General features: G+C 37.7%; 1 long non-coding RNA gene across 1 annotated transcript in view; it reads right to left on the bottom strand.

Annotated features, from left to right (window-relative positions):
* LOC123037433 overlaps positions 1-20,116 on the bottom strand; it is a 36,280-nt gene extending 16,164 nt beyond the window's left edge. The window contains exons 1-2 of the long non-coding RNA XR_006417491.1: positions 19,453-20,116; positions 4,034-4,062 (exon numbers count right to left, since the gene is read on the bottom strand). This is a non-coding gene — a long non-coding RNA (uncharacterized LOC123037433). The remainder of the gene's footprint in view (positions 1-4,033; positions 4,063-19,452) is intronic.
* Between the last annotated feature and the right edge of the window lie 438 nt (positions 20,117-20,554).

Here is a 20,554-nt window from a genome sequence, read left to right as displayed (position 1 = left end):
TATGATTATGATGACAATATTAAAATGCCCCAAAAACTTTGCGCAATCTGAGGGTTGCTAATTAAAAGACCAAAAAGCAGACTCTATACGTATATATAATATATATAGTGTCTATGAGCGTATAAGCCAAAAGTCCAAAGTCATGGACCAGGCAAAGAGATTTGCCGAGCAGGACGAGCACAGCCTGCCGTGTTGTTGATAACCCAAACAGGTCCTTGAGCACACAAATCACATAAATTCCAATTGAGTGCATATTCAACGAGTAAATGTGGAAAATACAAAATTTACTGTGCAGTCGACTGGGAGTTGACTCTGCCTCTGTCCCTTTCTCTCACGCCACACAGTGCGTATGATTAATTTCCTTAATTTTGGGTATGTGTGCCTACTTGAGAAGACGAATTCTCATTTAAACGCCTCTGCAAACACACACACTCCCAAAAAAAAAAAAAGAGGGATGGTTGGAAATCAGGGAACAAGTTTCAGCAAATTCATTAATTAAACAAATTAAGCTAATGGCTGCGGCTTGACTGCTGCCAGCAAAAAGCGTCTCCGTTGCCAGGGAAAAACCCTTCAAGCAGCATGATTCAACAGAAAAGAAAATCCCTACCAAAAGTGTAAATTTACAAGAAAAAAAAAGAAAAAAAAACTGCTAACAAAGTCGGTGCAGAATATTTATTTGCTCTTGCTTCAGGCCATGCTTGAAAGATCCATTAAAAATATGAATAAATTGTTGGCAAAATAAATTGAACATGGCTCTTTATTGACAGGCAGCAGGAAGGCTAATTTAACATTGAGATTTAAAAATAAAAGCGGCAAGTTTCTTAGGCCGAAATGCAATTTATTTCATTAAATGAGATCCAAAAATAAATATGCGGCACCGAATAATGGGAATAAATTAAGGTGTGGTTAACGAAGAATCGGTTTGCTTTTGAACTTTTTACATTTGCTTAATTTTTCTTAAAACTACAAACTATAAACTTTAGTCAAGATAATACAAGGATTGTGTGTTGAGAGAATGGAAATGAAATTGAATATAACAACCTTAAACAATATAAATAGGTTCGAAACCATTTTTTTTAGAGAATTTAACTCCGATCATTTTGAAGTATGCCACTTTGCACACCTTTTTTAAAAAGCCTAGAAAATTAAGATTTCTTTTTCTGCTTTAGTAAAAACATAATTAAATTGTAGAAAATATATTTGGGAAATGCATTTGCCTGACAGCTAGCAATAAACAGAAAAGATATTTGATGTGTTTCATAGCTCACTTAAAAAGTTCTTTGTTCAAGGGATCTACTCAAAAGTTTCGGCGTCACTGGCAACAATGGGAAATTACTCCGCATTAAATGTTGACTATTGAGCCTTCTGTTCCGCCTCTAAAGTGTATCCTTTTGTCTTTAAATGGCGTTTAGCTTCAAGTGCCTGATGTCGGCTCAAACTTTGCGAGTCAAATTTGTGAAATTAATGCGATTTTCCCGCCCAGGCTTGCGAACATTGTCCCAGTGGCAGTTGTCGTCTATTGAGTGCGGTGTTGCGGTTGCCCCAAAGTTGCTTAAAGTTTTGCCGCTTTGCAGCTTGCGAGGATTTCTATGGGCGCATCCGGAGGAGCAGCTCATCCACTCCGGACAAACTTATGTCATGCATGCATAAATATATTTATAGTTACAAGCAGAAAAATGTGCCATGGTCGTGGGAGGTGGGTCACCCGCAAAACGCTTCCAACTGCGTGCCAAAGATTTATTGTGGTGATTTATTTACCGCCCCCATTCGACATCGCCTTCCTGTGTGTGTGTGTGTGTGGGAGTGGGCCAAGCTCGAAGCTTATTTATTTATTCATTTTCTAATTTATTGATGTTTGTCTGACCCAAAGCGTTTTCGACCGACCCCCTAGGCCATCAGCTGTTCGACTGATTAGCCCAGGACCTCCTCATCAAGGATAAGGAAACGAGGAGCACTTAAGTCAGCGAACACGCTTCTAATTTCAAACCAATTTAAGTCTCAACAACAAAATTCATTCAGGGAGAGTCACAATTTAAAAGTTGTTCGGGAAATCCTTGTTTAATTTGTGCCTTCGGCACTTTTTGGACTCCTTTTCTCGGACTTTCTCATTCGAGCATACAATTTGAAAAACAACGAAAAATTTTCAGCTTTGGGGCCTTTGAGCCATTCGGATTGAACCCCTTCCCTTTGCACACTTCATATTAAGTCTATCAAAGGGCATCGATAATTATCATTTTGAATTTGGATTATGTATTTTGAATTTCCCACCTGCAGGCGAAATTAAATCTTTAAGTCTCTCTGACATGGTTGTTTGATGTTAGTTTAAGTGTGCTTTCAGGCATAAATTTAAGTGACGGGGAACTATTTTGGTAGACAATTATTTTTCTGAATGGAAAGTTTAAGAAAAAATCGGATATAAGACAAATAATATAAAAACAAATAATAAATCAAAATGTAAATAAATTTTATATATAGAAATTATAACACTTGTTAAATTAACGGATCAAATAAAATTATCTTAGAAAAATTAAAATAAATTTCCAATTGAATCATTAAATAAGTTTAGAAAAAAATCTCTTTCAGTTCTCCCCAAATATCTTTCTCAGTGTTTTTTTTCAGTTTTAAAACTTTGTAGATTTATTCTACTCGTTTTTACTGAAATAACACGCTCAGTAGGGAGCAAAATCAGCAGCAGATCCTGAAATTTCCATTCCAGGCAGACACAACTCAAAAGTGGGATGAGACAGACGCCAACATGGATTTTTGATATACTCCCGCATTGCTCCATTTGGCGAGGTTTTTGTTTTTGGAGCTGCAGCCGCCTCGTTTATTTGCCTCCACTTGGTCTGTGGTATTTTTTATGCATTTGCATAAAGCGAAATGTATTTCTATGCCATGCTCAACGCTTTTCCTGCTATTCCTTCCACTACTGTTTTTTCTGTGTCTGCTTTTATTGCACGTTTCCCTTTTTGGCCATTACCACACACAGTTGCATTTTAATGAGCGCCGGCGTTGGGCACCTGTGCGCACGTGAGCAGACTTCTTTCAATCACTGTCTGCCCGGGTTTTCTGTCTGCTTGTTTGTTTGTTTTGCCAGCGATTTGTTTGAGCGCTAAAGTCTCGATGCGACGCCCCCACTTTCGTTGCCCTACGTCATTATAATGTCCCTGCAACTTGAGCTGAACTGGCGCCTTGCCCTAGTCCTGTCACTTAATTAAAAAGGTTGGAAAATCAACACAAGCTGTGCAACAACAAAAAATCGACCCCAAAAGAGCTTAGCTACAACCGAAGCGGACAACTTCAAGTTTTGAAAGGATCTGGCAGTGGCGTACGCAGGATATTAGGGGGTCGTCAATCAATTATTTTATCACAGTTTATTTGCTTTTATCAAATTTATTGCTTAAGTCCACAAAATAAATTAGCTTTTATTACTTATTAAATTAAAAATTACTTACATGCTTCGATAGGTTTTAATATTGATCATTTGTTAAAAGCTTTTAAATGATTTGTAAATATTAAAAAAATAAAACCTATTAATGGCTCTACTTAGAATTGGAATTAGATTTATTAAAGAAATTTTCCATCTGGACATATTTACAACCCCTAAGTAATACTCATAATTCCCTTGTTTACGCCACTGTCTTTTGAGTGGGTGATTCGGGGGGTTCGCGGATTTTATCGCGCTCGCCTTTGGCTGATTGTGCCAATTATGCAGCGAAATGCGCTGCTCCGAATCCGAATCGCCCTCAAGTGGTTTATGCACTTTCAAATCATAATAATAAATCCAAAAGGGGCTGCCGGGCCCCAGCAACAAAAACAACGAGGACAACAATGGGAGCCATGCTGAAGCAAGTGCCATTTGGGTTTCTGCCTCGATGGAAATCATTTAAATTTATAGCGAGCTGCATTTCACGCCCTGCACTCTTAATCAGCCGGCGCCGTTTTTGGCATTATCCGTGGCCCATTTTCCGCCTCTACTTGGCCGGGAAAACTTTTAAAAAGCGAATATTGAATTTTTCATTTTTATGCTTACCCGAAAAAATTCACGAACTTTTCAGAGAGCTGCAACAAATAGAAAAAGAGAAAATGAAAGCTTTAGTTTTGTGCCCGTTGAAACTTTAATAAAGTAATAGAACAAACAATTAATGTTGATATAGTCATTTTAATCCGGCCACTCATAGGTAATTTTCATAGGCTACATTTACTCCATTTTTACATAATTATTAATCCATAACTCATTTGACCAGCAGTCAACAATAATTTATTGCCCTAATCAGAGCTCAGCGAAATATAATTTTAATTTCACTGAATTTGCAATGCAGATTCGGTTTTTTTCCCTCATTTGGAAATTTGTGAGTGCATTTTGTATATAGTATTTACATGTAGCACTGCGACGGCTGTCATAAGTGATGTGATTGATTGATGATGTCATTTGAAGCGGCCCACGAAATAACAGCAAGAGTAACAACAAAGTTTTCGACTCAAACGTGACAACGTGTAAATAAATAAATAAATCAAATAAAAAATTATTGAATCAACAACGTAAAATAATTAAATCAACATGAATGATTTAACGCTCCAAATGTGTTGAAACAAAACTCATCTGACACATCCACTAGCCCCGTTCCACTCGACTCCCCACAAAGCATCCAATCACCGGGGCTCACACCTGTTTGGATTGGCGTGAGCTGCACACCTTTTTGTGTTGACAACTGCTGACAGGACGAACAACAAAAACTCGAACAACCATGTCGATGAAATATTATATATAAAAAATGCAGTGAAACAAACTATAGCAGAGCCAAAACAACAACAGAAGGTTTTTAAAGAGTAGCCGAAGAACGGAATACTCTGAACGGAATACGATCATTGATTATTCTTTATCACTATAACTAAAAATATTTATACATTAAAACACTAGGATTTTTTAAAGTATTATTTTATTTTATTTACCAAAATTTTGTGCTGAATATCAACTAATAGATTGAAATCATAAGGTCAATTAAAAGAAAACCTATAATTTAATTTATTTTTAGGATAATAAAAAATACAAAGCACTTAGGACATAATATAGATTAATTTACCAAGCAATAATAATTGCATATTTCAATACCTATTGGATAAAATAAAAAAAATATATTTAACAAAATAAAATATATGTTTACAAAAAACCAAACTTTTCCAATCAAATGGATCCCATTATATAGAGTACAAAAGAAACTAAATATTTAATCTATCCTGGAATACCTGAATTTAAAAAAACCATTAGGACCACTAATGGTTTGGTTTTTATTCATAACAATGAATGCGTTAATTAACCGATTTAAACCCGAATGAATAATCCCTTTATTAAAAGCAATACACACTCAATTCATCTGTGCAAATTCCGGAATACTGCAACACAAAAGATATTTTATATTTTTTCTATCGAACAAATATGCATTTCTCTAACCCGCAAATATGAGCTTTGTTAAAAAATGCATGCAGCGTTAATTTTGAAACGTTTTATTTTTCTCGGCGGATATTTGGTAGCCTACAAAATGCATTTAAGCGACAGAAAAAGAGGGTGGTGGTGGTAATAAAATGCCATGACAAACGTTACGCATACGACCCGTGGTCCGCGCCTCGGAAATGGCCACAAACGGGTAAAAAATGAAGGACATGAAAGGAGAGGAAAGGCGAGGAAAATCGGGAAAGAGACACAGTAACTTTAATCAATATTGAAGCAGTTTTTGAGGCCAATAAATCATTTCATAATCAATTTTGCCGCTGCCATGTATGTGTGTGTGTATGTGTGTGAGGAGAAATGCAAAAAAGGGAAAGAACCAAAGAACACAAAAAGGAGCAATACAAACACAAAAAACTTTGAGCCACCTTGTGTCAAGTGCCTGTATGTGTGCGTGAGCGATAAACAAGCCACATGGACAGCACACACTCACACAGCGCTGCAATGTGGAGTGCAAAAGTAAACCAAAAAGAAAAAAAGGCAGCGCCAAAATAATCAACAGATGTTGCCAGCAACAACAAGATGAAGGGCAGGACACAGGCCAAATAGCGTGCGTGTGCCAGAATGCCACTATGCCAGTGTGTGTGTGTGTATGAGTGTGTGTAAATGAAAAGCGGATGTTGAAAGTTCAGCGCAACTGACAGGACCCAGCACAGGGCTGCATCAACAATGACAGCCGCGGCAGCAGGAGCACCAGTCCCAAAAAAGTATGCTACGACTGGGAGCGGAAATTAAGTGTGACCTCTTCGCGTGGCTGCGAACAGAATCGGAGTCACAGGACGAGAAGGAGCGTCAGAGAGAGAGGGACGGGAGACAGGAGACAGAGACAACTGAAAAGGACTCATCTAATTTCCCAACTGTGAGATACCCAATTTTATTTGCATTCAATTAGAAGCAAAGTTTATTGTCCTATTCAAAAGGGGTAATTCTTGTTGGTTCCTTTTAAAAATGTCTTCGTTTTACTTTATATTTCCCAGCAAATTTAAATGGATTTTTCTTCGTTCTCTTTTCCCAATTTCATACATTATTAAAAGAGCTTCATATTTGAATTTGCTTTACAAATACAAATAGTTACATTTAATATTTTTTTTAGTTATTTATTTTAAGAAATATATAAATTTTCTTAGTGCACAGCTACGAATTGAAGAGCACTATACAACAAATTTTTATGAACGAAACTTTGTACATCAATTTTAATTTCGTCAGTTTTTTTTATCATTGTAAACGATTTGAATATAAATAAAAATGCAATCTTTTTTTAATATTTTTATTCATAGTTAAATCTTTTATTGTCATACTACTTATGAAACCTATTTTTAAACAGCATGTCTCACATTTGACCTTATGTATTTTGTAGTTAAAGTACTTATTAAAATGTTTTCTTTTCCTTATGGCCTAGCAACATTTATTTTGTACACTTTATGTGGGCCCAATATACCTCTAAAATCCGCCCAATACCTCATGTAAAAAAACCGCGGCGCATATCAATGGCCAGTGTGCACCATGTAGTAGGGGAATGGCGAAGGGACAGTCTGACGGACATTCGCCAAGTGCTGCTCCGACACTCCATTTTCTGTTGCCGGCGAACCCGCCTCCCGATTCGCACCACCACCCACTCCCCCAGAAGACCTCACCCATTTGTGATTGTGTTTGCGTGTTGTGATGCGTTCAAAATTGTATTTGCCTAGAATTGTTCGCCGGGCAGCAAAAAGGGCGGAGGAAAACAGAAACCCACGCGGATGCAGCTCCAATTGGGTTGCCGGCTGCTCCCGGATTTTTTCATTGCATTTGATGAGTACGTTGGTTGGGTTCATGGCCCCCGTCCACGGTTTTGTTATCAAACGATTTTGTTTGGCAAACAGCCATTGAAATGCTCCGATATACAATCGTATCTATGGAATAACGTGTAATAAAGCCGCTCAACTGAGGCCAATAACCACGCCTTCAAATACAATAAACTAGCAAACCGGCGGGCAAGACCAATTGAATTTGAAGGCAATCAAAAAATATTACACATTTGCTGTTTCAGCTGAGGGATTGTCGGACCTCTAAGCTTGATGGATTGGCCAGCAAAAAAAACCTCCTAGCTCAGCTGAAAATTAACTCAAACATGCCCACGTGTCGGGGTCTCAAGTAGGTAAACGCAGGGGCCAAATAAAAATACGATAAAGTGCTATTACAAAGCGCAAAGTGCAATGATTAATCAGATTTATTTGTCAGTTTTATTTCGTGCTAAAAGTGTCAAAGAGAATATTTATAAAAGTTTATTAACACTAAGTACTTTGGCACAAACACACAGCAAAGCTGAAGCAGAAGGCGAAGGAGCACATTAGAACTGACCATAAAACACAAGCAAAACAGTTGCCAAGAACAACAAACAAGGACGACATCGAGAAGGCCAAGACGGGAGCAAGTTGAACGCCCTGGAGCGATCCCACAAGCAGACTTCAAGTGCCACCAGAAATAATACCAACAACTGCGGGAACGGCAACAACAAGGAGCAGCTGCTGTGCGTGGACGAAGACGGGGCGACGGTGATTTGGTACACTCAGAATAATTCTATTAACTTAACTTCAAGTTGCTAGTTCCACAAATTACTAGATATATTTGAGATATTACAAATTATATCAATATTAAGGGAATTATAATAGCTAGAATGTTACTTTAGTTAGCCAACAGATTAATAATTAAATATATTTTTAAATAATATTATTAATGAAAAATTCAAGCACCGTAACCAAGTCACCAAATATGGCAATTTCTATATTTTTATGAACTACATCAATCAAGTAACTTTATATAAGCACATTTAATATTATTTTTTTCAATGTAGTTTTATTTTTGTTAATTTTACTATTTACTACTTGAATATTACACTGCTAAATTTAGTAAAATGCTTGTAAATTTTATACAAATTTGCTTGCAAAATAATGATATAGAAATTGAGTTTTGCATTCAATGTTACAATCCATCGAATAATATAAATATTTGATGAATTTTCCTCTCTGCTTTATACAAAAAATGTGCCACAGTGCGAAGTGCACAGAAAGTACTTAGGATGTCTTTAAGTTCAACATAAAAAACATTGGCGCTTACAACTTGGCCCCAAAACATAAATCCCGCAGACTCGCAATCACACTCCCACTCGACATATATGGACACAGACAGCGCAGACAACACATCGCACATATTAAGACAGATTTTGGCCTAAGGCAGCCATCTCAGCTGGCCTGACCAGCATATTTAGGCGGATATTTATGGCCCGAAGTGAAGGGAGTCCCATCCCAAGCGGTGGGATGTGCGATCTAGTTCCATGGCCATGGCAACATGGCAACACATGTGCATATTATCTGTGGCTTGTGTGCGTGCGTGCGGGTTTCCTAGCTGGAAAAGTTTCAATAGCCAAATGCCTATTGACGGCCAAGAAGCGAACCGTAAGCGAACCGTAAGCGAACCGAACGGGAAATGAGATGGTGCTGGCTGGGAAAAGCGGGCGGAAGTAGGGAAAGCGGCGGGAAATGTCTTCCTGCATGCCCGGCCACTCAATGACAAGTGGCAAATGCTCGCCGGAGTTCCCAATCTTACATAAGTCCCGGGAACAGTGGGGCCAAGAAATAATATTCCCAGGAGCTCACATATTTCAATTGAAAAATTATCTTATATATTCCTTTTGCAGTTGAGTATTTATCTAAATGATTTTCGATTTTAACTCAGAAGTAACCTTTTTTCCTAATCCAAATTTTACTGTGATATAATTATAAGACTTTGCCTTTAGAAATAATACAAATAATCATATTGAACTTTCATTTGTCGTGCAATTTAAATGTATAATTTGAGTATTACAAATAACTTGGAAAATGTACTCTACGAAATAAGAAAACACAAACCAGAGTTGTAGAAAAATCATACAGGCCCAGTTTTCTAAGTTTTTTATACGGATAAAATGAAGATATTTTTTTGGAAGCAATATTCATGTTCAATGTACTTGTGGTAAGCTTTTTACAGCCCAAAGGAATCATTCTGTTGCGATGGCGGCCGAATGCCAAACATTGATATGATGCCAGGGCCTTGGGGAGTCTGCCCTATCGGATGCCCCCGTCCACTGGCCATTTGCGATGGTTGTCACATGTTGGTGCGGTGGCCAAGCAGCGGGGGCGTATGAGTAACTTAATAAATTTGACAACAATGCCGCACAAAGGCAAACAATTGCAGCTAACGTTCAACAACCAGAGCTGTCACCAATTTGTGCAGTTTGGCCATTGTTGTTTTTGTTCGTCGGATTCAGGATTCAGGGGTTGTGGTGCATTTTCAATTTGTTTTCGTGCTCTGCGGCGCGGCTTGTAAACAAAATCCGGCGGAAAATGCGAACAAGCGTCGCTTACGAGAAGCCAAGCGGCCAAAAAGTCAAAAGGAAATGCTATTTTGTCGCCCCAACCCGGAGTCCACCCCCCTTCCCTAGGATTTTCCTCCTCCCCACATTTTGGTCAGCGTTGACAAGCGTGTGTTAAAGTCAACACTCCTAGTGCCTCCCAAATATGTACAAATTGCCCAATGTTTGTTTGCCAGTCGGTTTGTTTCGAGCTAAAAACGCTTCTTTTCGACTCTCGAAATGAATTTCATTCGAACGGCAGCACTGGGATGTTTTTAATAAATATACAGTGCAGACCACAAAACGCACTTTGGCTTATTGAAATTGGAATTGCATTGCCAGCACACAATTCCCATAAATGTACTAAGTTTTCGCACAGCCAAAAAAGAAAACCCTAAATGAATAGGAAACGCATTTGCAGATATGCCAGTGGTCAGAATGCATTAGCCAGGATGCACTCGCTTATAGCCCAATTAGCAGGAACCAAGCCTTGTCCTCATAACCATCCTCATCCACATCCACATCCTCATCATCATCCGTAGAGTCCTCGACAGCGTCGCCTCATTAGGGCATCTCGTCAAACAATCCGCGAGTGTAGGCCGTCGGCAGTGTCAACTGTCATTTCAAATATTTCAGGTGTTTCCACTGTTCAACAGTTGCTTACAAAATGCAGATATAAAATTCTAGAATATCATCTTGGGATACAAAATATGGAAAACTTAAAGGAACTCTTTTAAATCATTGTTTTCTAGAATATTTGCATATTAATTTAGAGCGTTACTCAAATTTGTTACTAGTCACAGTAAATAATAAATAGATCATTATAATTATTATAGAAAAAATATTACCTTTTAATATACAAAATATTTATATCTTATTATTCCTACTTATTATTCTCAACTTAAAGTTTTTTTTATCAAACTTGCATTAAATGATAATACAAAAAAATATTTTAATTGGAATACGATCTTCTAGATTTTAGCTTAACATTTATAGTTTTATAGTTTTTAAAAAACCCTACAAAACGATAGAAAATTAATTTAAAACAAATGTTAAGCCAAATAATTTTGTAATTTTAATGAATAGTTACCAACATAACCACAATAAAAGATATTAAATCTTAATTCACATTGAAAAATCTTCTTATTTCAAATTCAACTCTGCTGCTAGCCAGTGGAAACAAGTTGGAAAAAAGCAAGGCCCTCGCTTTTTGTATTTTTTAGTATTTGCCCGTTGCCGTCTCACAAAAGCCACCTTACACATGCTATTAATGACAGAGCCACTCGGAGTGCGGCTGTGTGTATGACTAAACATTTACATTTCATTAAAACTAAAAACAACACACAAAGCAGTAAGCACGACACGAAAACGAAAAACGAATACGCAAACTAAGCAAATACATATGCAGAAACGGAAAGAGAAACAGAAACTGAATCAGGATCTGAGACTGAGACTGCTATATGCTATATTTATATATATGTGCGCTATAGTTTTGGGCAAGGTAATGCGGCACAAGTTGAGTGGGTGGATGGGCGGCTTTTCACCTGTCCGCTGTTCACCATGAGTGCCACTCGAGGATCTGAGGCACCTGGCTCTGGGATGAGGCATGTTCCTCAGAATGGCTTTACCAAATCTGTGTATATGCACAGGGAAATAAATAATAAAGCTAACTTTTAGGTGTTTGAATATTTAGTTCTTAATATTAATAGTTAAATATTAACAATTGATTAAGAAATAATGCCCATTGAAAAACAGTTACTTAAATAAAGGATAATCTCAGTATAAAATAGTCTTTTGAAAAAACTTGATATTTTTATTTTATGAAACACAATAGTAAATTCAATTTTTGTGGAAATAATATACTTTTTAGTTGTTATATTAAGTATCTTATTTGCAAACTAGAGTACAAATATATAATAGAAATTTGATTTAGTTTTTAGGTCATACTTTTAACTACTTTATTCCAAAGTTGCTTAGTATATCTCAGTGTGTATATCTGTTCCACCGACTGTTGCATCATATCGTCTTTTTTTACTCACACAGCTCCAGACGGGGACATACACATACTTAACTCGACGTTTTTCACTCAACGAGCTTTTTACATAACAGGCAACAAAAGTGTAGAAGTGCAACACCAACAACAATGCATTCCACCTGCTTCCTCTACGCAAAAGTTGGGCCAACATCAGAATGGAATGTGGTTCATTTGGGCCATAGCCGCTCGTTCTCGTAGAGAGTAGCGAAATAAATAGTATATTTTACCCGAGTGCCACTCATGAAAATTGCAAAAAAACAACAAGTGCAGGCCGGGTCGAGTCCTGTGTGGGTCCTACGTCTCTACGTGTATGTGTACACTGGGAAAAACGACTCTAGCTGAATGTTAAATTACTATTTGTTACACACAAATAGATAGCAACAAGGTTTCTAATTAGGCGCTATTCTCAATTGGGAAAGAGCATTTTAAAAAAGTTCGCTATGTCCTATTACAAAAATTATTAGAAATAATTATATATTTTTAAGATCCACGAAAATCTAAATCTAAAACAAAAAAACTAAAACAAATTCAAGCAGAAAAAAAAAAAAAAATTATTAAACATTCAAATTTTACTTACGTTCCCAATCATTTTTATTTGTTTAGAAACTTCAAACTTTGAATAAAAAACTAAAGTATTTTTTAAAAAGTGTTATCGAAAAATTTGTATTATTGCTTAGAATAATACCTTCCTTTATTTATGTCCAATTTACGGTATTTTTCCAAGTGTACTTCCTGGGCCTACTGCTGCCGAGTACCAGTCAAATATGAATTGGTAGTTGCCCGGCTCGACTTGGCCTGCTCTGACTCTTGCAGCATAATAACAAGAAGTTATTGTGCCTCTGTCTACATGCAACTGCAGCAGTGCAACAAAGCCGGCCACTCCAGCCCTTCGACCCTTTGACCCCTCGACCCCCGGCCCATTGTTTTCGGTGCAATTTCAGGGAATTCAGGTGGCCCCCAGTGAGCGGGAAATGGAGAAAAATGAAGCCTAATTACGGCTCATGTTTAGCCGCTCCTCCATTCAATTAAATGGAATGCACGTGCCCCAAACCCAGAAGCCAGAAACGAGAACTCTCTACCAGAAGCCAACAAAAAAATGCAACAATCATGGCGCACAATGTATGTATGCTCGGGGAGCATTTCATAAATTGCCCGGACTGTACGGCTCTGATGCATTTGGGAGCGCTGGGAGCCGCAAATTCTGCTGCTCTCGCAAATGTTTAATTAAAAATTAAAGCAACTACTAGTATTTGCCCGCTGATGTTTGCCTTTGAGCAGGAAACAAAATGCAATTCGTTTTAGTTTTGCCTCTGCACTTTTGTTACTGCAGTTGTAGGTTATACATTTGCCATTTGTTATTTCACCCATGTAAGCATTTGACAGCGAACGTTTTTTTTTTTGTAGGAAATTGGATGGGTTTCCTGATACTCTAGCAAAGATAAGTGAAAGAAATCTCCGAAACGGTTATTTAATAGGTATTTTCAATTAATAAAATGTAAAGTCTTAATTTACAAAGTATTTAAGTTATAACCCAAACATTTTTTATAATTAAGCTAAGGAAAAAAATTCCTAAGATAGAAAATGTGTACTCCAATTTTTTTAAAACTCAATCGATCATGTAGCTGTATATCTTGTTATTACCCATGAACTGATTCATGATATACTTTTCAGTCATAATTTTACCAAATAAGTTAAGCCAGTTTTTTTAATGAATCTCACTAAGTATTTAATCGGAACTTCTTAACAAGTTTGTCATTGATACAAAATTTCATTGTATGCCAATAATTTTTTTTCCAATTTGCATTAATAAGCTATGATTAAGAATTTGTATAAAGCACAAAAAATGCAATTTAAAACGCATATGACAATAAAAAGGAAATAAATATCTGAATGTCAGTTAAATTATACCGACATTTCATACTCTGACAATTTTTCATAAATCGGGAATAAATAAATAAACTTTGAGTATAGGAAATTGTGACATTAAAATGTAGTCCACGAAAAGGATATGTAATTTGTATTTTTCTATTTATCGAAGTACTAATTTGGCCCGTCGATGCTCTGAAAAATGGCATTTGCCATTCGGGAGGTGAGGGTATAATGAAAAGTGTCAAGGCTCGCGCTGGCAGCCACTTAGCAGCCAATAAATTGTAATTCGACACGAGCTGGTTGCCGACACATGCAGGCGACATTTCGCTCACTCCTTTTCCTTGTGAAATGGAAAATTAATTTTCAAACGATTTCGTTTGTCGACGGCTTCGACTGGCTTTTCTTGGAGCTGCCAGCGAAGTGTCGTGTCGCTACCCCCAACCCCCCACCACTCTTTATAATACTTTCATTTATTTTGTTTTATTCGCCGAGCGGATCGCTGGGGCCACGCCCGCGCTGCCAGCATACAAGTGGCAAATAAATTCATTAGTGGCACAAATTAGTTGGATGCAGTCGAGCGGGCTGTGTCGGGTCGGGTGGCGAGTCAGAAGAGAGTCAAGGCAGCACAGCCAGGGCAAAAGGACACAAAAGTGCTTTCAATTTCAATTAAATTTGCCACTTGCACGGCCCCCAGTTTTCCGACCTCCGTCCTCCGTCCTTCGACCTCCTTTTCCCTGCATCCTGCATCCTGAATCCTGCATCCTGCAGCGGCAAGTGCAACTTGCAGGGTGTCTCACTGGGAATGGAAAATGGAAAATGGGATTGCGATTGCGATTGTGCGCCTGCTGACTCAGGGGCACATTTAAAGCTCGTTTAAGCGCTCGTTTCGCTTCATCTGGCCTTATCCTGGCAGCCTGATTAAGTAATCAAAGCATTTGTCAGCTACTTAATCTATCGTCAGCCACTTGGCCACCGCTGCGTATGCGTAACTTGTTAGAACAATGCGAGAAAAGAGCAGTTTAAAGGGTAAGTTTGAACAGTGATTGTAGAGAAAAAATTGTAGAGAAAAAGACGAGAAGGAAAAATGGCAAACTTAACTCATACAACGAAATGGATAAATTGCCCTGACTGCAGATGCATTTTGTTAAGCCAAACAAAGTACGAATGACATTTAATTTAGAAAATTGCAATCTTACCAAACCGAGTTAACCAAAAAGGAATCAAGTCAGTATAATTTTAAGGTAACTAAACATTTTGTAAGCTTAGAAAAATTCAACAATTTGAAAACACTTAACATTTGACTTTATTTATTAGAATAAAGGTATGTAAAAGTATTATATGGGTATTAATATTTAGGACCGCTTAAAAGTTAATTATTTAAAACCAAAGAGGCCAAAGTTAATTTGTAAAGTCATGCCCACAATCGCGGAAAGATAAACGTAATTCCTATTTTCTTTTAATATTTAAACCAAGTCGTTTTTTCGCTTTATAATATTATTATTAGACCCATAAGCATTTCCTTAGCACAAGACTTTTGGCAAACATTACATAAACACCTGATTCGCCATTTAAAAAACAAAATGTTCCTATTAATAACAACTGCCTAACAAATTGTGTCATATTTGTTGGACAACATGAATGCCCCCAAACAGTTTTGTTGGCAATCAGCGGCATCTAGCAGTCGAAAAGCAGCGACAACCGAAGGCAGCCAACAATCAACAGGGATATTACAAACATGTGTTTGCCGCCACAGTAACTCATGACCCCTCCTCCTCATCCCCCCATATACACACACACACACACCCCCACCATTTGTCAATACCCACACATACATACATATTTGACTTGGCGCCCACTTCCGTCCTCCATTTTTGCCTGTGACCCCAAGCAAAACAAGCGAAAAACACCGAAAATGTTTTATATTTTCCGAAAAACCAGAAATATGTTGCAGATATGTGCGTATATGAGTGTGTGGGTAGGGGTCGTGAGTGAGTGTGTGTGTGTGTGGGTACCGGGGGCGTGGCAGTCACGTGCCTACCGCTGTTAAATGTACTTTAAAAATCACTTAACGCATTTAACATTGATTTTCTAGCAGAACCGTTTTATCTCCTTACGCCATATTTATTTTGCATATTTTCATCAAGGATTATGACTGTACCCCAAAGCATTTTCCCATTTCCCTGCCCAATTTTCCCCATACGTCAAGTCAGAATCCTTGAGCAGATGAACCATTAGAAAACTGATATTAAATTCAATTCAATTTGACGGAATTTTCCTTCTTTTTTCGTTTTTATGTATAGCAAAATGAAATTTCAAATTTTAATGAGCAATCAACAGAAAAGAAAACCGGAAAATAATAAACGTAAATGGTACCCACGCAGGATGCGAGACTGAAAAACAAAGCAAACAAAGCCCCAAATGCTTAAAGTAAATTCAAATTTAATTAGGATTTTTTTCGTATTGTTTTGGGACTTAAACTCGGTGGAGAAAAAGGGACAGGAGGCGGCACCACGACCCAGTGGACTAAATGTAAATGAAAATTGACGCAAGGCAAGTTTATTAAAATGCGATTTGCATAAGCATGTGGGGGCAGGGGGTCCGAAGGTGAGGCCAATGAATTTTAAGGTGACTTGGCATGAAAAGTGGCAGATGTGGCAATGAAAATGTCGGAAAAGTCAACTGTCCGCATTAATTTTGTGCTATTTCGGTCCCCATTTTTCAGTTCGCTTTGCACACGCACATTCGAAACTCAATTAAAAGTGGCCCAAAGTACTATGGAATCTGTCCTTCTCAACAGGTAATAGCAAATATACTATTAGCTGAGTCATCAAGTTGGGCGGATGACTTTTAATTGGGTAAAATAAATATCTGTATCAAAGTCACTAAAAACTAGAGTTAGGTTTTTATAAGTTATCAGCTCTAATGAAGTAATATATTATTCAAATATTCATTAAAAGTAGGTTTATCTTTTACGTAATACAAAAGTTAATTTTGAAAAGGCTATCGTAATAAATAAACCCTCTAGTTAATTCATCATATAGGGGGTTGGCAGAGAAGAGTCGGTTAAAAAATATTCTATATATTTTTTGTAAGCATATGTACTTTTTAATCTTAAAGAAAAGTAATATTTTGCTCAACACTATAAAATCATTAACTGGTATACCAGTTCAAAATTGTATAATTATTTCAAGGCATAGATTTTTGTGGTGTATTTATTTAATAATTTTATTCAAGATGTTTCTATCGCCGACTTGACTTATTTTCTTTTTAATTTCCTCATTGGGGAATAATTTACCCAAGTTTTGCATCTAATTTGCTGCAGAAGTCCTGCTCTGTGAGACTTAAGTCCTCGACGCCAGTAGACAATGGGAAATTATTATTGCTAGAACTGCCAGAGCGCTTTTCTAGGAAGTCAAGCTCGCAGAGGACTGCTTGCCGCAAAGCGCATCAATTCAATTCATGTCAATTTTCCCTTTCGCCGACGACAGTCGGGTATTATGCCCTTTTGTGTTGTGGGGGGGTGAAAATAAGAGGTAGATAAAAACGCGAGCCACACGTGCGGCTATAGGACTATGCATGTGCCATGGTTTTGTGTGCGGTGGCAGCTGCAATCAATGCATTTTTTTCATTTTTTAATTGCTTAGCATAGGAAGCGCGTGGCAACAATTGGAGCGGATGGCCAGGGCTTCCTTTGCCGGCTGCATCCGCTATCGGTTCCGAACCGATTGAAAAGCGACCAAAGACGACGTAATTGACGTTGATCCACCTAACAAAGAACCACTCTCGGCCACCGGAGAAATAAATGTAAAAAGTTAAAAGTAAAACTCAAATTGAAAATTGTTGTCATCGTAAATTGGGAATAATTATTTTTAATTGTATGCGGTATGTGGTAAGCGAATTGCATGTGAAATGGAAGTTTTGAGCCGTCACATCAAGTATACGCCTCGTTGTGTACAGCAAGTATACGCCGCGTGCGAGTGCATAAAAAACGCATTAAGCAAACAACATTAAAATTAACTTAAATTCCGTTATATAAAGACCAAATGCATTTGACACATTTACTTAACCGCATTTCACCGGAATGGAATCATTTTCAAACGTAACTTTGCCTGCAACTCCCTTTAATCCAATAAAAGAAATTTGTTTGATGTTCGTATTACAAACTAATTACATCCACCAGAGATGGTCAGGGTATTTTAATTAATATTTGTCATTTCATTTTTACCGGCCCTGCATTTCATCCCACGCATATATGTCCAAATGCCTGGATCGACTTATGCTGGGAATGTATATGAGTTTGCTTAGATAAATATTTGTTTGTAAACATGCAGAATTAATTGGAATTATTTCTAGTTACATGGGATTTTAGGTTATTTGATAGGACAAAGCAAACAATGCCAAATCCCCTATCTCCTTTCGCTCGCAATTATCAAACGAAATTAATTTCCGAGTGCAAAAAAAAAATAATCATTCGAATCATTTCTCTCTCCATAATTGCCATTCGATATGCGAGAGATCAAATTTAAATTTAAATTAATGTTTCTGCCTGCATTGCAGCCTTCATGCGTTGCAGCTGCAAAATTGCCTGATTTGCATATTGCCAAGAAGCATATTCCGAAGATACTCTACTTAGTTTCATTAATAATTCAAGTGGCATCCCCAGGACCTTGTCATTGGCCTGTCACTACTCATTAGCGATAAGTCCAAGATTGAGTCCGGGATTCCCGCCCCAAAACACATTCGACTTGTTCAACATTGTTTGGCAAATGCAATTTTTGTCCAAATGGTATTGGTAAAAAGGACATTTGTTTGCTCAATTTGCAATGTTTTCTGCTTCCGCTCGAAATTTCGCAAATATTTGACAATGCAAAGCGCAAATTGCCTTGGGTATCGATACCACAGCAAAATGTTTTGGCAAAAATGGGCGAGAGGGAAATTTATATTGAACGCAATTTGTTTGTTTTGACGAAAAGAGAGAGGGAATCGATTTTGGCATTATATAAAGGGTTTGGCAAACGAAACCGAATTTTTCCACCTTTAAATTTGGTATTCTACATATTTTTTTAAACGATTTGTATTCAAGTTTTAACCTAGATTATTATATGTCGATGTTTGACATAGACGGTTTTATATTTATATTTATTGGTGTACTATTTTTTTCTGAATGTTTTATTTACAATTGATTGCAACTTTTTGTTATCAATCTATGCAATTACTTTTACATATATGTTACTTTGCATGAAATTTTATAAATTCATTTTTATGCTTTCAATATTCCCCTTTATTTTTATATTTTCCCTTTAGGTTTAATTTTTTTTGCAAACATATTTGCTAGTCTTTAAATACTGAACTGCTTCTGTTTACCTTACCTCTTTTTTGGGTATGTTACTACTAAACATCTTACTTCTTTGTAAATTTAAACATATCCAATTGTATTTCTAAATTCTTATAAATTTTTTAAATATAATTGCTATCTCTTTAAAGGTATACGACATAATATTATTTGAACACCTTTAGCTAAACTCTTAAAATGTGTGCGGTACCTGTCTTGAGCAATAGCCAAATTTATTAGCCATCTAATTTAAAAAGAGCCGCAAACTTTAAACTGCTTTAACCCCATTCCCAGGTGAACTTCGCACTTTGAAAAACTCGAATTCGATCAGTGTCACTTACCCAAACAAACTTTCCACGTTTCAGTTCTCCTCAAAGTGCAAATTAGTTTTCTTTGGTGGATAATTTTTTTGTCGGTCTGCTTCGGACACGGTCTAAACTCGTTGCTGGCTCAATAAATTAACCGAAAATCCTGTGGCAATGGGTTTTTGTAGTTCTACGTCCTTTTTTCTATCGCACACAGACAATCGGTTGGCGCGGCAGAGTATTAAAAACTCATTAGGCCACCGTCGAGGACGCTGGAGACTATGGTTTTTTTTAATTTATGCAAATATCGACCGCACATATGCACAGGAAGAGGTTTTTGGATCTGGCGAAAAGTTGGAAGTCTGCGGGAAGTGTTCGTCCTTTTTTATTCCGGTAACTTGGCGAAAGTAAATCGAATGTCAACCGCACACATGCAGGGCGAACACTTAATCAAAGGCATACACACACTCGCCGAAAAAGAGAGCAGAGGTCCTGCCGGGGGAGGTCCTGCGAGGGAGGTCCTGCCTGCTGTCAGAAACACGTGCGATACGTGACCTAGGCCAAGCGTTAAATTCACGCGCCAATCTACACGACTTCACTGGGGGGTCTTCACTGCTTTCTTCGGAAAAATCGGAATTTGAATCGTATTCGAAAACGTAGCTGCAGCTGTATCTGCTATATATCCCAACCACACATACACGTGTCGACCAAATCCGCTTAGGACAAACTGACGACTGATTCTGCAAGTTGGCCAAGAAGTTCGCATTGGCGGCGACTTCGTTCGCTCATTCGCCATCCTCATCATCCGTCGTCGGCTGGCCATGCCACATCGGCTATGTGGATGCCCGTCCATGCCCCTCCATACAAATCCGGTGTCGCAGAGCTCCGCAATTCGCGACCTGCCACACCAAAAAAGAGAGTGCCTTAAGAGAGTCTGTTCCGATTGCCACTCGTTTCGCCACAGGAAAGCGCAACTAGTTTGTGCGACTGGAAGGGAATGGAGCCAAATGTGTGGCATTGGAAGTGCCTCAGTTTTCCTCGGGAACCGACCCCCTTTACCTCCCCCCAAAAGTCCCATAAGTAAATACCGGCCGCCCGTTTTGTTTGCCCAATTAAATGCCACATATGTCATAAGCAT

This window comes from Drosophila rhopaloa, unplaced genomic scaffold (assembly GCF_018152115.1).
Source record: "Drosophila rhopaloa isolate 14029-0021.01 unplaced genomic scaffold, ASM1815211v1 contig_163, whole genome shotgun sequence".
Lineage (NCBI taxonomy): Eukaryota > Metazoa > Arthropoda > Insecta > Diptera > Drosophilidae > Drosophila > Drosophila rhopaloa.
The sequence above is the reverse complement of the archived record's forward strand: the minus strand, read 5'-3'. Positions and strand labels throughout refer to the sequence as shown.